Source organism: Protopterus annectens, chromosome 4.part1 (assembly GCF_019279795.1).
Source record: "Protopterus annectens isolate FY-2018-M chromosome 4.part1, PAN1.0, whole genome shotgun sequence".
Classification (NCBI taxonomy): Eukaryota; Metazoa; Chordata; order Ceratodontiformes; family Protopteridae; genus Protopterus; species Protopterus annectens.
In genome coordinates, this window is record NC_056734.1 from 585,666,205 (window position 1) to 585,684,802 (window position 18,598).

Consider the following 18,598-nt stretch of genomic DNA (forward strand, 5'->3'; position numbering starts at 1 on the left):
CAATGTCATTCAGACTGTACATCTACATCACTGTAAACACATTTTGTAGACTAGTCATTGTTAATCAGACTTTATCTACATATCTGGACTGTCAAGTTTACTTGATGTATTTGTATAAGCTCCAAGGATGTGACAGAAAAGTTTGAGCAGACTAGCTCACCTACCTGGTAAGCAAATGGTAATTAAATAAATTGGAAACTATGCCAAAATTCTCATTCTAAAATACTGACAACCATGAAGGTATTGAATATTCAGACAAACACATTCCTCAGGCACTTTAAAAACACTTTGGAGTAAAATTTATCAAACAGTTACTCTGTTCAAGTGCCCTTGGGTGACACAGTGGCATAGAGGATAACATTATTGCCTCACTGCAAGAGGTTCCCTAGTTCAATTCCCAGCTAGGGTGCCTTCTGTGCAGAGTCTGCATGTCCTCCCTGTGCTTGTGTGGATTTCCTCCAGGTGCTCCTGTTTCCTCCCACATCCCAAAGACATACAGTAGGTAGATTGAGCACTCTAAATTGGGGGTCTATATTAAATCAGTGAAAACTCATTTCAAAAAATGGCATTTCATCGGAAATGCAGCTCAGTGAATTCCACTCTTGTGGGGGGCTGTGCCCCCCACACCTTCCCCCACTAATTATATATACCAACTCCAAGATTGCACTACAGTGAGGAAAGGGCAAATTTTACAATCTTCACTGTACCGTGATCTCAGTATGAACAGTTTGACGAATGGCATGTTCGATGTAAGTGCACCGAAAATGCTGTTCACTGAACTGAATTTTTGATGAACTAACAGTGACCCTAAATTGGACATAGGTGTGAGTGTGTGGGGTGGAAGAACTACTGCAGCAGTACTAGCCACCCAGCAGTGTAAACCTTGGCTCTAGATGACTGTCATTGTTGAAGTGACACCCCAACAACTTGTGCAAAAATGGGAAAAAAGGGGTTGTGGATGGATTATTCTGTTTAAATGTCTAGAAGATATACTTTTATATCAACTGAGGTAAGGGGCCAAACTTTGAACATTAATTTTAATGGCGCCAAATGTATAGCATTGCTTAGGCCCTATGTCTAACTACCCTAGTGTTACCATACAAGAATTAATTATTCCTGTTCTTGCAGAGATTGAGGATGTGGGAGACATTGCAAAAAACAGTCAGACTTTTAAATCTCTTGCCGCAAATATTCTGTGCAGTTAGCAAAGCACTGTGTTTTATTTTCCCTGTTTTCATCCTTGCTGCCCATATACTACTTGTGGAACAATTAAAAAATGTTGCTTCAGACAGAAGCAGGATGCACTTTTCTTATACTCCACCCCAAAACTGATATTGCAGACTAAAATATGTCAAACGAATGTCTAATGAGTATCTACCTGTTCTGCTAGCCGTGTCACAGTATTGCATGTTTGCAACACATAAAATCTACAACATTTGTCGCAGACTGTTAAAAGAAAAAACAGTTGTAATTGTTAGAACTTATGATGATGACATATTGCGCTCTTTACCAAGTACTGAATAGTACCATAATTTAATACAGTACTGTTCCACATGCCTTACAAATGACCCACAATTTCCCCCCAAAAACTGTTGTCGTATCCAGTAATAAAAATTTAAAAAATTGCCGTAAAATGTCATCTGGTAGGCAGTGTTAATGAGCAGGACTTTCCCAAGATGAGATGCAGTAGTCAAGTACCTATTTGGAGCAGAATAATCAGAAAAATCTTGTAAAGGCTCTAGGGATCTAGTCTCCAATGTAAATGTATTGGTAGTCCATGAATGATCAATAACATGAAAACAAGATCACCACCGCTACAGGAGGTGAAGGCTCATGAATTAGTTTTGTAACTACATCCCACTGGTTCATTTTTATTTATTTATTTTATGTTACATTTGTTGACCGGGCTAGTCTAACTGGATGTATGTCCATCTTCAGTAGAGGCCCGGGGAGAAAAGCTCCGAGGAAACAAACAAAATCACATATACAAAATTTAATGTATACAATGAACATTGCAGGTGCAGTACAGAGAATAATCAAAGAGGTCATTCGTTCATAACATAGTGCAAAATATACAGATACAATTAGTATAATACAAAATGTAGTTGCAATACATCATAAAGAAAAATATGGCAGCTGAATTATACAATATATTAATATACAAGTAGTCATAAAGAAAAAGTAGGAGCTGAAATTATACAATATATTAGTAAAAGGAGTTCATAAGTGAGTCTGCTGCTCCATATGGAAATCTGAGCATCAGTTGAAAAGAAAAGTTTCTTAAAGCTCTGCGAGTCAGATGATGTACTCAAGGATCTGTGAGTAGATGTTTGCAAGGAATGTAGTACTATCATACAGTAAAGAGGACTTCACACTGCTGAACATTCTTTTATTTTAAATCCTTGCAAAAAAAAGATCTGTTCTTATCTGCTAGTGCATACCACATAGACTCACATTGTATTTGTTTATTGTTTCTGGATCTTTACTGCTGAACTGTATTTTGTAAGCTGCAATGATTTCTGTCAACTTCATGTCTATAAACATGACAGTAAGGAAAAAATATGATAAATTAGTAATTTTTTTACAAAGAGAAAATAAATACAAACTGATATATGAACTTTTTGTTATTTATAAATACAAGCATATCTTTCAGCTGCAAAATATGAATGTTAGGAAAAAAAACTACAAATACTAGAAAACAAATAATTTTACAAACCAAATCACAAAAACAGTGTCTCGGGGGGTGCATAGAAAGAAAAATACAGTGTCAGATTCCAAAAATGTTTAATCATATGTCTGTCCTGATTCTGAAACACCTGCTCTCAGTGTAAGTGACTTACTTTGGAGTAGGTTGTTGTTTGTCTTTTCGGCTTTTCCCGGTTAGGGTTCGCCACAGCGGATCTCTGGTCTGCTAATGATTGGCAGTACATTTTTTATGGTGCCGAGTTGCCAGCCCGATGCCCAACCTTCAGCGAAGGCACGCCCATTCATGCATATCCTTCGGAGGCCACTCGACCGCGGGGAGGACATGCAATTACTTTGGTGTAAGTCCTGTCTATAAATAGGGTTTCCCAGGGCCAGATTCCACTTACACTGAGAGCAAGTCTTTTGGAATCTGGCCCATTATATGATACCAGGACACAAGTGACGCTTAACATTTAAGAAACAGAAGATGAGAAAACTGTCTGCAGAGATTACTATTATTTCAGTATTTGAACATCATCCTGACACAAAAAAGTATGAGCTCACATTGGAAGACCCCTGAATAGCAAAACATAAGATTCCTTCAGAGGCATTAAGCATAGCAAGAAATGGTATTTTACGTGCACTGTTATTTCAAATGGAAGGGAAATTTGTGTATGATAGGAAATAAAATTGTAACAGAGCCAGATGACATATTCCAAGACATACTGCACAACCTAAACCATTTTTAGCACAGAAAAAAGAAAGAATATGAAATATATAAACTTAGAAGTGCAAGGCAAAAAATAAAATGAGTCCACACATATGTATTATTCCTTCACAAATATTAATAGAGAAATAATATCGTATGGCAAGATTCAAGAACATTGTGCCCCAAGGAGCAGGGCTGGTATGCAGAAGAGCTGTATATTAAAGCCCTGTGTGATTCATAAATATTGACAGACAATGGGTAACACCTTCAGGAAGACTTTCCCAACAGAATAGCCATAGCTCTTTGCTGAAGAAGTACACATGCAAATTGTTCCCCCACCCCATGATTGTGTGGCATTCATGTACACTGCAGCAATTGTGGATGGGGTGGTCACAAAAGAGTAAATTATGGTACCACTGCATCCTTACAGATGATGTAGTAAACCAGAATCTAAATGAATACTAATTAATGTTAGATCTATCATTGGGAGTTTAAAAATACTATGACAGTGTCAGTACTCCTTGATGACCTTCAAGACTGACCACTGATATTCTGATAGGCAGGGCTTACAACCTCTATATCCTATACTGCGATCTCAATATCAGAATGAGATGCAACCAGCCATATGGGCTTTGATATCCACATCCTGCCCACACCCCCCATTAAGGAAACCACAGTAAAAAATTTCTCCAAAGCCAACTTCATGCTTCTTAAGACAGAAGTGGTGAACTTCATGACACCCATGCAGATGGACAATACAGTTACAACTGCTGAATCCTACACAAATGCACTCTATAAGCACTTACATGAGTGCATGGATTGTGCTATCCCAAACAGAACCAAGACGTTATCCTCCAAAAAAAGGAAGCCAATTTGATGGTCCCCTGCCATAAACAAACTGTACAACAGAAGGAAGAAACTGTTGCAAAAGAGAGTAAAATCCCATGAGTGGAGAAGCTCCCTGGTCCGCCTCAGTAAGAAGCTGAGATCCCTCATAAGATCCTCCAAAGTTAGCTATGAAAACAAAATTGCCACTAATTCCAAGGACAACCACAAAGCATTCTATAGCTATGTCAAGAATCTCGATGGCAACACCCAGATCTGCTCTGAGTTACAGCACAAAGACAAGAAAATTACAGAACCAACTGATATTGCCAACATCCTGGCAGATAGGTTCAGTGCTAACTTTACCCCCATCTCACCCCCTAAATGGTCGATATCTCTACAGGAAGATTGCAGAGTCCCTGTAATCACAACTAGGCAGGTAAAAGCTATACTCTCTAAAGCCAAAAACACAGCATCCATGGGACTGAACAACATCCCAGGCTGCATTTTACATGAACTTCAGAACGAACTGGCTCCCCACTTAAGCACCATTTTCAATAATAGCCTCGCATCAGGCTTTGTGCCCACTGAATGGCGCACAGCAACAGTTATCCCACTCCACAAAGGGGGAGCCACCACTGATCCCGGGAACTATCGACCTATTAGCCTGACGAGCCTGGTCTGCAAGGCCATGGAACGTACCAGCATGGAACTCATAAACAAAGACATTGGTAACCTCCAAACTCTGGATACCACCCAGTTCGGGTTTGTGAAAGGCAGATTATGCCTCCTGAACCTGATCGACTTCTTTGAGGCAGTCACCAAAGCTGTAGAGGAGGGTAAGGTGGTTCACACAGCCTATCTTGACCTCACCAAGGCTTTCAACACCATCCCCAATTCTGGAATTATAGCTAAACTCACTAAACTAGGTATAAATCCCTACGTCACAAGTTGGGTTTCCAACTGGCTCACTGACAGAACCCACACTGTATGTTGCAGACTCCAAATCTGACCTCAAAGCAGTGACAAGTGGAGTACCACAGGGTTCCGTCCTGGGACCTCTCCTGTTTGGTATCTACTTCTCTGAAGTATAGGCTAACATAGAAGGCCTCTGGCTAATGAAGTTCACAGATGACTGCAAACTAGGAGCCATAGTCAAGTCCCCAAATGATGTGGACATCCTACAGAAGGGCCTCACTGAGACAGATGCCTGGTGTCAGAGCCATGGCCTCAAGCTCAATGCCAAAAAGTGCAGTGTCATCCCCTTTGGTAAAAACTCTGTACCCATGAACTACCACATAGGCAGCAATCTACTTAACACTGAATGCATGATAAGAGACCTTGGGACCCAGGTGGACAATAGTCTTTCCTTTGATAGTCACATTGTCACAGTAGTCAGGAAGTCCTTCTACGTGACACACCTCATCATATAAGGGTTTTCATCCAGGAAAAAAGAGGTCATTGTTCCCCTCTACTCGACACTCATTAGACCCATTATAGAGTAGAATGCCCCTTTTGGAATGTACCGCACAAGACATCTGCAGCAGCTGGAAAGGCCACAGAAGTACCTCACAAAGAGGATTACTGGCCACAAACAAATGCCCTACACTGACCGCCTCAAAAAACTCCAGCTTTACTCCATAGCATATCACCTACTCTGAGGTGATCTCTGCCTAACATATAAAGCTATGTCAAACCCAGAGCTGTTGGACATGCTATACCTAAAGAAATCCCAATCCCTCCAAGCTACACACTCTAGGGACCTAAACCTTGTCACCACAATAAACAGGACATGCTGGAGGGATAGATTCCTGTCCCAGAGACTTCCCATACTCTGGAACAGACTACCCATCTATGTCAAGCAAAGTTCTTCATTAGCACTCTTCAAGAAAAATCTTGATGAGTGGATGGGAAATAGGAAATACACCCCGGGGATCACTTCTGTGTTTCTGCTCGACAGTGGCACAGGAAAATAACTTTCTTGGGTAGCGTAAGCCAGGCAATCTTGTTGGCTAGGCTTACATAGGCCCTTGGGCCAATAGCCTAGTACGTACCTATGAACCTATGAATCACACCACAAGTACCAGGTAATATACAAAGGGCAACTGGCCTTAAAGGTGCCTGGTACATGTGCAGTACTGCCCTAGATAAGGCCATATTTGATAGATTCTGACTCACCAGGATTTTACAAACCTGATACTGAGTCCAGTGCCTTCCAATTCAACATTACCCATAGTAATTCAAACTTTATTTTTAGCTCTCCCACAGTTGCCATCACATGCATCCAATGGCTGTCCTCATCAACCAGGTTAACCAAACCTGACTTGATTATCAATGAACTGTCTCCAAACATGTTTGTGGTTAGCGAGGAGATTGAGGTATTTGGGAACAGCACCAAATTACTGTTGAAGGAATGTTTTTGTGTTACATCCTAATCCCGTCACCTGCACCTAGCCATAAAGTCTAAGGTAGATACTACTTAGGGTATTACTTGTAACATCAAGAAAATGATAGCGCTGCTTCATGCTGACAAGTTAACAGAGAGATGAGAAACACACATCTAAGTTAGAATGCATGCAATACAATAATACATATTTTCAATGATATTGTACTTTCCACATCATTGAATAATTATAACATCATTTAAAGTGTGGCCCTTGTTCCCCTTGCTCTCCTTGCCCCCCTTTCCCCTACAAAAGTGAGCCTCATATTCTTCTGTCCTTCACAACAAAGAAGCAAAATGAGGAGTTTTTATTTGAAAAGTACAAAATGCAGATAATAATGTTTTTTTTTGTTTGTTTTTCTTTTAGTAGGTGATCTGCCTACTTCTGTTAAAATCTGCATATATATATATATATATATATATATATATATATATATATATATATTACCACTAAGAAAGTAGACTGTGGGAGTTGTTTTTCTGGAACTATCCAGGTCAGCAGATGAAAGACAAGTGGCCTACAGTGATCCCCAAAGCAACCAGTTACTCATTACTTCTAATGTCACATAGTAGTGGGGATACATAGGGCTGGAAGCGCACCCCACCAGATATGGATAAGCATGCTGAGGTTTTTCTAGAGGCATCTAATCAAAAGTAAGACCCAGGTGTAGGGGGTGCAATTAGCAGCAGACTCCTTAATGAAGCTAGATCAGCTGATGCCCTTCTGAAGTCATCTAACAAATCTTGAGACGCAGGAGTGGTGCAGGTGTGTAGACAGGCCATTGTGGTAACACTGTAGTGCAGACAAGTTTATAATGGTAGGCGGAGAACATATAATCTCTTCTGAAACTAACAATAATGCTCATAAATCAATGTTCTGATTGTAATGAACATAAAATCTCAGTAAATCCCATTGTTCCTATGCAAGCTAGTGACTTGCATTAACAAATGTTTTTTTTTAATTAAAAATGTTCATTAGGATATTTGTTAAGGTACCCTTGCTAAGGGAGTGTTTTAGATGCCATTGATGGGTGAGGTCATTCCTTTTCTGACAGCCATAAGACATGCATCTAGAGAAAGGAGAGGCAGGCTTTGATACTATTTGTCTTGGGAGGTATCCTAAGTGCATTTCACTAAACATGAAAACATTTTAAAACAGTGATGTTTCAGCTATACATACATTTCTCATAGTCCTGTGCTTTAAAATGAGTTCTTTTCAAAGAGTTCAGACTCCTTGTGCTGAAAGCAATCATTACACAGACATACTCAGTCCTGAGTGGATTGTGAGTTATAGAAATCTTTTCTTTTTCTTTTTTTGTTTTTACTGTACAACCGTTCTTTATCTAATATTATGTCATAAATGGTAGTGAAAGCTGTAGTAATGAAAATGTACTGGTTTAAATCAGTGATGAGGTTGTGACAGAATAAATGCACCTACTGCAACAGAAAGAAAGCAGTAGTGACATTTTACATATACAAAATTCATAGATCAAATAGATTATTAAATACTCTGTGACACCTTACACTCCTTAAACTGGCTACGGCTCCCCAGCTATCTCTCCTTCATTCAACTATCCACTGCTCATAAATTCATCTTCAAGCCTTCTCAATGCCCAGCTCTCTCTTCCACCCTTACCAATCACCTTCCTGACTGATCCCTCGGGCCTAATAAACAGAACCTACTGGAAGTGTATAAACCATTACTCGCTCCTGGCCAATTTCTTTTATCTTTCTTCATGGAACAGAAATGGAACTCACTTCCTCCCCATATTCGAATGACCCAGAACCTCTCTACTTTTAAGACCTTACTCCATGCTTATCTCTCTTCTAAATGGGAATGCTCCTGCTTTCACCCCTGCTAATATCTATGCTATACTTGCACTGCCATCATGTATACCTTCTCAAAACTTTACCTTCCACTCAGACATCCTGTTCTTCCTCCTTTTCCTGACTCCTATAACTTCCTCCTCTCCCTCTTTTTTTTCTTTTTTCACTTTAACTATTACAGGTTATCTACCTCCCAGAAATCTTAATGCTTAGTGCACCATAAACCTATAACCTTGGCATACTATACAGTTTTGTTATTTTTTATGTTTGTAATAACTTCTACTGACTTTTATTTCTGTAATAACCTGCGTTAATTCTGATGTGATTCATTGATAGTACTGTGAAATTGTAATAACTTCTGCTGGCTTATTTCTGTATTACCCTGCATTAATTTTGATGTGATTGTTACTTGTATTATTTCTGTATGTATATACACCTCATACTGGCCCAATGGACTTTCCCAGTTAACAAACTGCAGATAAATAAATAAATAATAAAAATAAAATAATTGTACTGGCTCAGTATATTATAAAGCAGCAAAAAGAAACCACAATCCCTTGGTAGCTGTCTCCCTGTATTTACACAAACAGTGTGTTTTATAAATATCCAAGGTAATCATCATGGTACTTTGCTGCTGATTGCCTGCATTTCATGACTGATACTTACCATAGCAATTAATAGTAGTACTAAACCTTATCATATCACAGCTGCCTTAATACAGCTGACAAGATGACAATATCTTGAAAATGTATCACATCAAAGTGAATAAATAAACCTGAACTGTTATGATGCTAGTCCATATGCACCTTAAAAATGGGAGGGTTTGCATTCTTAACATCACTAAAATATTTTTGATCTAGGGCTATGCTATGTACACTTTGGATAAAGGGAATATTCTGTAGTGCATCAACTTTACATGTTTCCTTTACCCCAGGGGTGCACCATCTTTGATAAAGAACATTAAGGTAAGAAAGATTTGGAGGTTCCAGGAAGGTTCATGCCTTACAATACCTTATATTAATATCTGGCAGTAGATTGAGTTCACATAGTGAGATACATTTTCAGGATGTCACGACTTAGTAAGTCATGTTCAGGAATCTGTGTTTCAGGTAGCTTTCATTAGGTTAGGTATAGTACTCCCAAATTCTAACATCAGTGTTTGTGCAGTTCCACAGTATGAAACATCAAACACCAAAACCCTAAGAATCAGAAAAGCCAAAGCCTTATGATCTATATAAAAAGGAGCAAAAAACTTAACTGCAAGTGTTTTTTGCAAACCTCCAGTACCCACAAGCTTATAAATACCAACTTCATCGTTGCAACAACACTGAGAAGGGAGAACCCCCCCCCCCAGACAAAGCCAAGGCCATAACTAATGCTGCATACCTAGAAATATCAGCAACAATGGTTTCGTATGGAAACAACAACTGGGGTTCTGCTGCTTGATATCTTATCCCCAAGGCAAATTGATGTTTAAGGAATGACACTTCTTCCCTGTCTAAAACACCCATACTGAGGTTCATGCAACAAGGTGTTTTTATTTGTTTGACAGTGTGCCAGTTTCTCTGAAAAAAATAGACTCACCATCCTCAGTGGTCATTATACTGGGACTGTGCAGATACATCAAGCTAATGGAGTATATCTTTACTCTCAAGCAAAGTTTAACAAACCTAACATGTCGATTGCAAATTTTCCTATTGCAGAATTCTGCAAAGCTGCCAGTACATTTAGTACCGCCATGAATGTTCTTTGGTAGTAAATTTTACCTGAGTTAAGGCATTGTGGGCAGCTCAGTCAATCTTGTAGGATACCTGCGTATGTGACAGAAACAAATTTGTCTGATGTTGTGGTTCATCTATCCATTTCTCTTTTATTTACTGTGTAGTATTGCACTGAACATTCTACACATATTCCATCTTCTGAAGACAAAGAATGCATTCAAGTATTCAAAGCACATCACTATTCAAGTGTGAATGTTACCCAGAATGAAATGTATAACATGAACCGTTAGAAATCATGAGTTTTCAAAGAGCACAGCATGACTGGACTGTATAATTTTGCTAATTTTATAAAGGTTGACTTTGTTCATTTTTTAATTTTATTTTTTTAACTGTTCTTACTAGATATATCAGAAGTCAAGCAGCCCAATTACAACAATGGAAACAAGACATAGACTGCAACAAATGCTATGCAACGTAAGTCACATATACACTTTGTTGCAGATTAAACAACTTAAAAACATTACAATGCTTAGTAAAGCACCAGAAAAATGTGAAACCACACAGACACACACACACACACACACACACACACACACACACACACACACACACACACACACACACACACACACACACACACACACACACACACACACACACACACACACACACACACACATACATATGTGCAGACATGCATATGTCTGCATGCACCCAAATGTGCCTAACATTTACAACCACATTCCGGACCATATACACCTCAGTTGTTTCACTGTGATCAAATGAATGAAAAAAAATACACACAGTGCAAAACAATGCATCTCCATTTGCCCACCTCACATATCTCAGCTGTCCCAGATGTTGACTGTTCTGCTCTGTACCTTGAAACATGTTTGATTTTCATTCGTATCATTATTCAAAAATACAAAAAAAGCATGTTGATGCAAATGTTCTTGTTTTATTAACTGTGAATTAGGGTAATATTAAACATTTCCATGTTCTTAGGTCTATGTTTCTCCATTATTATTGGCTTTGTACAAATTCTATGACACACGCACACACACACACACACACACACACACACACACACACACACACACACAGACACACAGACAGACACACACACACACAGACATATATCTTTATAATGCAGTTAGTATTGTTTAATTTATTTCTCCTGACCATTAAATGTGGTTTATTAAATGCTGTGGATAGTCGGGGGGGGGGGGGGTACAATGTCAGTTCCTTGTAACTGCTACTGCAGTTACTGTTACTTTTTTTATTTTTATTTATGTGCTTATGTCTATAACTGATGCTCACTAAAGGCAAGCAAAAACAAAATGCATCAGATTTTTTCTCTTTCTCAATTCTTTATTATATTGCTGTGTAATGGACCAGTTGCAGAGCTCTGTTCATATATTAATACTATTGTGTGTTTTACAATAGGGTATTATCCAAAGTGAAAACATTTAATAAGATTTTCTAATAAATACAAAAAATTATAAAGCTCATTTTAGTAGTCATTGAGCAATGCCTTTTAATCAAGATTGAAGGAAACAAGTTTATTGTAATATTTCTAATAAGAGAGCCTTTTAATTTTGTCAGGTTTCATTATCACCTTTTGTGGATAATTATATACCTGTGGGCAGATTCGGTTGACATTCTCTTTACATGTATGCATCAGTGACATGAGTGATGGTTTATTCAGGTAAGTGTAATAATATTCTTGTCTCCCATTTAGGAGATAGAGTTGGACATGACACCAGCAAAACTGAAACTATTTTGGTAAACAATCTAGGAGTTTTACAGTACATTACCTAACAGACGTTCTGAAATGAGACACCATTTCACAGGAGATGCATGAAAGATTAAGCAAATAAATCTGGTTCATTTCCCATTGAAGGTTATCTGCCTCTCTGGAGACAGTGCCTGAAAAGTGACCCATAAATTTCAGTCATTGTTTCTGGTGGAGCATGTAACTGACTATGCTATGCTTCATAATTCATGTTGTTTTATATCATCAACTACTGCAGTTCCTCAAAAACGTATTTTGTGATATATAGAAGAAAGCATGAAGACAAAGCAGCAAATAATATTGTTCAAGTAACAGAAAAAAGATATAAAACTGAAATATGTATATGGTGAACTAGTATATATCTTTTATAGAGCTACTGTTAATTTCCTTAAACCTGTTGTGTGGCTAGTATAGCTATTACAGTAATACTAAACTTTAGAAAGAAGACTTTCAAGTTGCTAAATAAAATATCTAATCCATAACTCTGATACTTTGTGTGTTTTTTTATTTCATTACAGTTTAAAGGTGTAGAAGGAATAGGAGTTTCACATCATAGCAATAAATACTCCTTTATCCTAACCTGCTATCATATAGATATGACATTTTCTGAGTTTAATTACAGTCCTTTATGCATTAAACATGGACATGTTCAGCTGATACAATCTTATATCGATTTTCTTGACCCATGGAAGCACAACCAGTTAGCAGTTTCCCTAACACAGCAGTGGAGGTGAAGTCTTGCATATGGTGACTTTTTTTCTTCTTCAATGCATTATTTTGTTATTCTGCTTAAAAAGAAGTGGGAAGTACTCTAACAAAACTGTCTGCACTGTGTTTTAAAGTGTGTGTGTGTGTGTGTGTGTGTGTGTGTGTGTGTGTATACTTGTGAGATATCTTTGGATCAGAAATGCACAAAACCAGTTGCTAAGTCAGTAAACAGAAATGTTTTGTGGTGTTAGTGTAAAAAGCATGCAACTTAGTTGCTTTCAGAATTTTATACTGTTTTTGTTTCAGAAAATATTAGGCATCTTAACTTTGCTAATTTTGAAAAATAAATGCAGAAAAAAACTTTGAGAATAGGGTTATTTTGCTTTTTTTCACATGCTGAACATCAACCCCAAAAGAAGACTACATGAAATAGAATACTGTGATTAACTCATATGGATACCACTATAGTCTGAACAGCACAAGCAGTGAGCAAGATCAGTATAACCGATGGGAATTGTACACCACTATCATAATTTGTTTCTCCATTATGCTGCTCAGGGATCAGAAGGGCTTACTTTTTATTTCTTTTCGTTCACATTTTTAATGTGTTAACAATGGTGAAATATTAATCAGTGTGAAAAATTATCACACTCTGCCCAAGCTTGAATACAAACAAATGACAATTAAATTACCATAGCATAATAGTTATTGTATGAGAATGTAATTCTTAGTGGAACAACCAAGGAAGATGTTCAAAGTGGTTACCGACACATTTAAGTATGACACACAGGGTCTATATCACATTGTCGAACTTGTATAAGTTCGAACTATGTAATATTGAACCCAAAAGTCTGAAACGCAAAAATAGCGAAGCCACAGCACATCAATTTTTTCCCAGGGGAAAAAAAATCAGTGGGTCATTTTCAGGGCTTTGCTATTTCCTCCACTGTGGTGCAATCTCAAAGTTTGTATATATAAGTAGGGAGGTGTGGGGGGGACAGCTCCCCATGTTGGGGGTGTGGGGGGGTGAAGCCCCCACTTTAGTTTTAGTTTAAGGTTTATTTATTTATTTATTTATTATTTTTAGGGAACAGCGATTTTTTTTTCCCTGGGAAAAAAATTGCTGCTCTGTGTGTTCGTTATTGTGTGGTTTCGGACTTTTGGGTTCGATATTACATCGTTCAAACTTATACAAGTTCGATGATGTGATATAGACTCTGACATATAGTATAAAATAGAGAGTATAACACATACTGTATGTCTTGTTTATAATATGTGCAAACTATTGGAGAACAGAGCATAGAACAAAATAAAAAGAGGAAGCTTGAGGAGAGAGGGAGATGGACAATTGAAAGAGAAAAAAAGAAAGAAAAACTGAAAGAAGAGAGTATTGCTTGATTCCTTACTGGGGAGTAAGACAAACAAGGAAAAGATGATTATTAAGAGAATATGCTATATGTGAGGGAAAACATGCCGTGCTCAGTTTAGGGTGTCGATATTGGTAGCATTTGTGAGGAGCATATTTAAATAGATATTTGTTAAGGTTAGCTCTGAATGTTGTGAAAGGGTAATTTAATTTAGATTTGTTGGGAGAGGTTCTTATGAATGGGGTGACAACACTCAAACATTGTGTCTGTGCCAAGAAGTCTAACTCTATGTGTTTAAAGAGTATGTACCAAGGATGAAAGAGATCTGAAGTTGTAACTTGTGATAGGAAGGATGGAATAGAAGAATTCCAGACTGAGGAGTTTATACATAAGATAACTAAGGATTAGTTTTGTCCTTTGTGCTGTTGAGATCCACTTTGCTTTTACACGGACATGTCAGTGGTGCTGCAGTGCTCTGCTTTGGTGATGAGGCTTGTGTATTTATAAATGTTGGTGGCTGTAGTTTATACAGACAGTAGGTGCTATATATGGGTAGCTGCTATTAGAGGTAACTGTATTCTAATTAGGTGAGGACTACTACTTTACCTGAAAGAGAGAGCTTTCCTTGGTCCAAAATAGTTGAATAGTAACTTAGTTCTTTTTTTATTCTTTCTAAAAACTGTTAGAAGTTGAAATGCTGATTTAGCCATACTCCTATATAAGATGTTTGGTGGTTTCAAAGGGAGAAGAGAAAAGTAGTTTCTGTACAGTAACTTAAAATGCAGTGGGGAAAGATGATAGCTTTTTCCTGGTTTGTCCAGCACCTTTCTGATTATGATGTGTGAGGGGTAAGATTTAATTAGATGTATGCCATCAGCATATATTACTACAGAAATATGTGAAACCTCTACCTGAAGATTTGTCATGGAAGACAATTGTCTGCCTACTAACCTCCTTGCATGTCCTTTATCCAGCTTCAGCTCTGGAAAGAACAACATCAACCTTTGTAACACAGAGCTGGATCTCTTAACAAGCACAGCCTGAAGGCAGTTACTCATAAAACAAATCAAAATAAGAACTACACAGCCACCAAAGTCAGAATAAATGTTGTGTCGACTCACTATTAAATTTAGCACTTTTAAGTTTCTCAGTATCAAATATTTCATCAGAACACTGCAAAAATGACAGGCATTTGAATACCATCTTTTATATTACATGACCAATTTTACCATGTAAGTAAATATGCATTTGTCAAAGTCAAAACTAATACTTTGAATAAAACATATAAATAAATGCTGTATTATTTAACTTTCAAGTACTTTTATAATTAAATTATGATTTAGACATGGCACTTGAGTAGCATTTATGTGCAGTTACTATTGAAACCATTCAAAAGAGAAGACAGAGCTGCATTGCCGAAACAATAGTCATAAATGGTTGTGTGATCACTCATTGCACTAAATCTGAAATTAACACATGTACAAAAAACTTATAGTGCAAGTGTCATATGTCTTGTTAATACTGTGAATGATTTGGGACTTGCTTGTATACACAGTGATTTTTATTCTTACTGCAAAGCTGTTTCTCTGGCAAAGAGGGATAAGACAGTATATTTTTAGGTTCATTAGTGTGGCAGTTCAAGTTGTGTAAAAACCTTTAATGTGTACTAACATTTCTTTTGTAATGTTTATTGCTTTTTTACAGTGTACAGGGAAAAGGATAAATACAATAAATTTCATGTAATGTACTTCTATGATAAAGACTACACAAACTACGTCAGTGAATCACATGTGTGTAGCACACCTGATAAACTCAGAGAACCACACAGTATATAGTATCTGTAGATCACAGTTCAAGTCCCAGATTTACATTTTAAGGATGAAATCTAATAAACACTGCTCAAAAGGATAAGACAAGGTGAGCTTTGCCCATCCCATTTGTGCATCGCTTACCTTCTCACAAAACCGGCTTAATGGCCCACACACAAAGCAGACAGGAGGCAGATGTAGTCAATTTTAAAATGCTTCTTCTTAACTGTGCCTGTGGCAGCAGGTGTAAGTGTGGGGCTGCAGTACAGGTGAATCTGGGTTCTAATCCAGCAAAGTCAAAAGTTTTATTCCTGTTATTCCAGTTTACTTTATATTAAAATTAACATGAAAACAATAATCAAACACAGAAGTAATTGCCTACAGCAAGTGCATTGAGCATACACAGGATATCAGCTATATATTAAATGTGTTACTATGGGTATCTGTAGAATTATGGTTCTACAATTAGACATTTATTTTCTGAAGTGTCGTGTAATACACATGCATGTTTAAAAACTCAACTCTTTAATGTATATGTATAAGTAATGAGTAGCTCTAACAAACAGGGTCTCAGTTACAATAGGCTATGTGCACATTAATGACTGTAAAAAATGCACTTGTAGTCCAACCTTCCCTGTGGCAACTGTTATAAGTTAATGCTCACCATACAGGTGCACTAGGGATCTAATCTAGTGCAGACTCAATGTTATTAATGCTTCTCCACTCACGTTAAAAAAAAAAATAAACAGCATTAAATAACAATAAGTATGTATAGCAGTCAAGTTTGTATGAATTATATGTGTGACAGAAGGAATACTGAATATTATTATTCAGTAATAATAACTGTCTTTTCTGACCTTGGATGGCCTTCAGACTTGAATGATCATGAAAGACAAATGAATGTATAAACCAAAACCTTGCCAGGTCACACACATTCATGGTTTAACCCTCAGTCTGTCATGTGAATTTACAGTATATATAATTCATGAGCATGTCCAACAAGCATTTCATCTGTGGCAAGAATGAAAAGTTGCCTATGTGGACGAATATGTTTTGTCTCTAATGCATAGTTTTGAACCCCACATTGTACAAATTAATTTTATCAGTGTGTAAAGCTACACAAAAAAAGTGTCAGGTCATACAATTTATGCACCCAATACATGTCTGCAAAGCTGAATCAACTTTGCATCCAATACATGTGGCAAAGTTGAATCAACTAACAGTTACAGCAACAACCAGCCCATAAACTAATGCCAACTGTCAAATTAACCTTCCTATTTCAAAAACTGCATTCCTGTCTGGTACTGTTGCTCTCCGCTTAACATTATGCAAATGCAATTGGCATCTTTGTTTGGGTTTGCACACTAGCAGTAAACATGAAAACACAAATTGGTGGGAAAGCAATATTGGCCTTGCTGTTTGCCCTGATATGACATGTCTGCAAGTAGAAGGGAAGGTACCCAATTTAGGGTTCATAGGTAGGGTGTTGAGGACTCTTTATTGGATTCCTTGTAAAGAAACAATGCTAAGGATCTTGCAGGGAGATTATACTGGCTCCCAGTACAACTCTGAGGCATGGAATCGTTTGGCCAAGGCTATCTGTAGTGCAAATGACATTCCGCACATTGGAGAACAGTACAGGCACCATTTTATTGACCTCAAAAGATGCAAGCAGGATGCACTCAACCAGTGGGTGGCTGGGTTTAGAACTGCTGACATCTTGCAGTTGTGAAAGTATACAGATAAAGAAAATTTAAACTAGACAGACAGCTATCTAGTTTATATAGGCAAGGCGGGTATGCATAATGCTCTTCTCTTGTTCTCTTCTTTTTATTCTACACCCAACCGTGAGATAATGGTGAATAGGGAAGCCCATGCTGAGCATTAAGAAAGACTGAGGGAAGCAAGAGGAATGTTTGCAGCACAACATAACTATTATTTTATCTAAAGTGCTGCTCTTCTATACAGTAGTAGCAAATTAAGCATGCATATCCACCTGCAAAATCAAGTATACATGCTTCAGTCTGTAGTACAAGTCAAATGTAGGAGTCAATTTTAATACTGTAATCTGATGTTGTGGGTTCAAATACTACAAGTAAGAAATATGTAGTAAAAATAATTTAAAATATTATAAAATAACTTCCACAGAAGTGGCATAAATGACCTACTGTTAAATTAATCTGTATAATTTAAAAAAGCATATGTGTAATATATGCACATACTATGGATTACCTTGAGCAATCATCAGCTATAATTTGTAGATGTTAAAGAGTATATTTAAATGTAAAAGTAGAAATAAAATTCTTTATATTTTTATATTGTAATAATTCATTTTATGTCACATATGATGGTATCAATTATCTTTTTTTTTCTCATACCATAACCCTTATCAATTTTTTTTATTTTTATATGTGTAGTCACAACATTTTCATGTTATCCATTTCTGATAATATTCAAAATGCTTTACAGCACAGGGAAGTAGACCAACCATTGTGGCTCAGCCTACCCCTGCTCCACTGGCTCCTGAACTGACATACAGTATATCTGGGATCCAACCTGGCAATACTATCTCTGCTACCCATGCACTACCTGGGCCCTCCATATCAGGTTGTATTACCATAGCAGTTGGTGCTGTGGTACCCTCTAGGAGTAGTGGCAGAGATGGGGATTTTGTCACCTGCCAGGAGTTGCCAGGCTTGGTGTGTAGGGT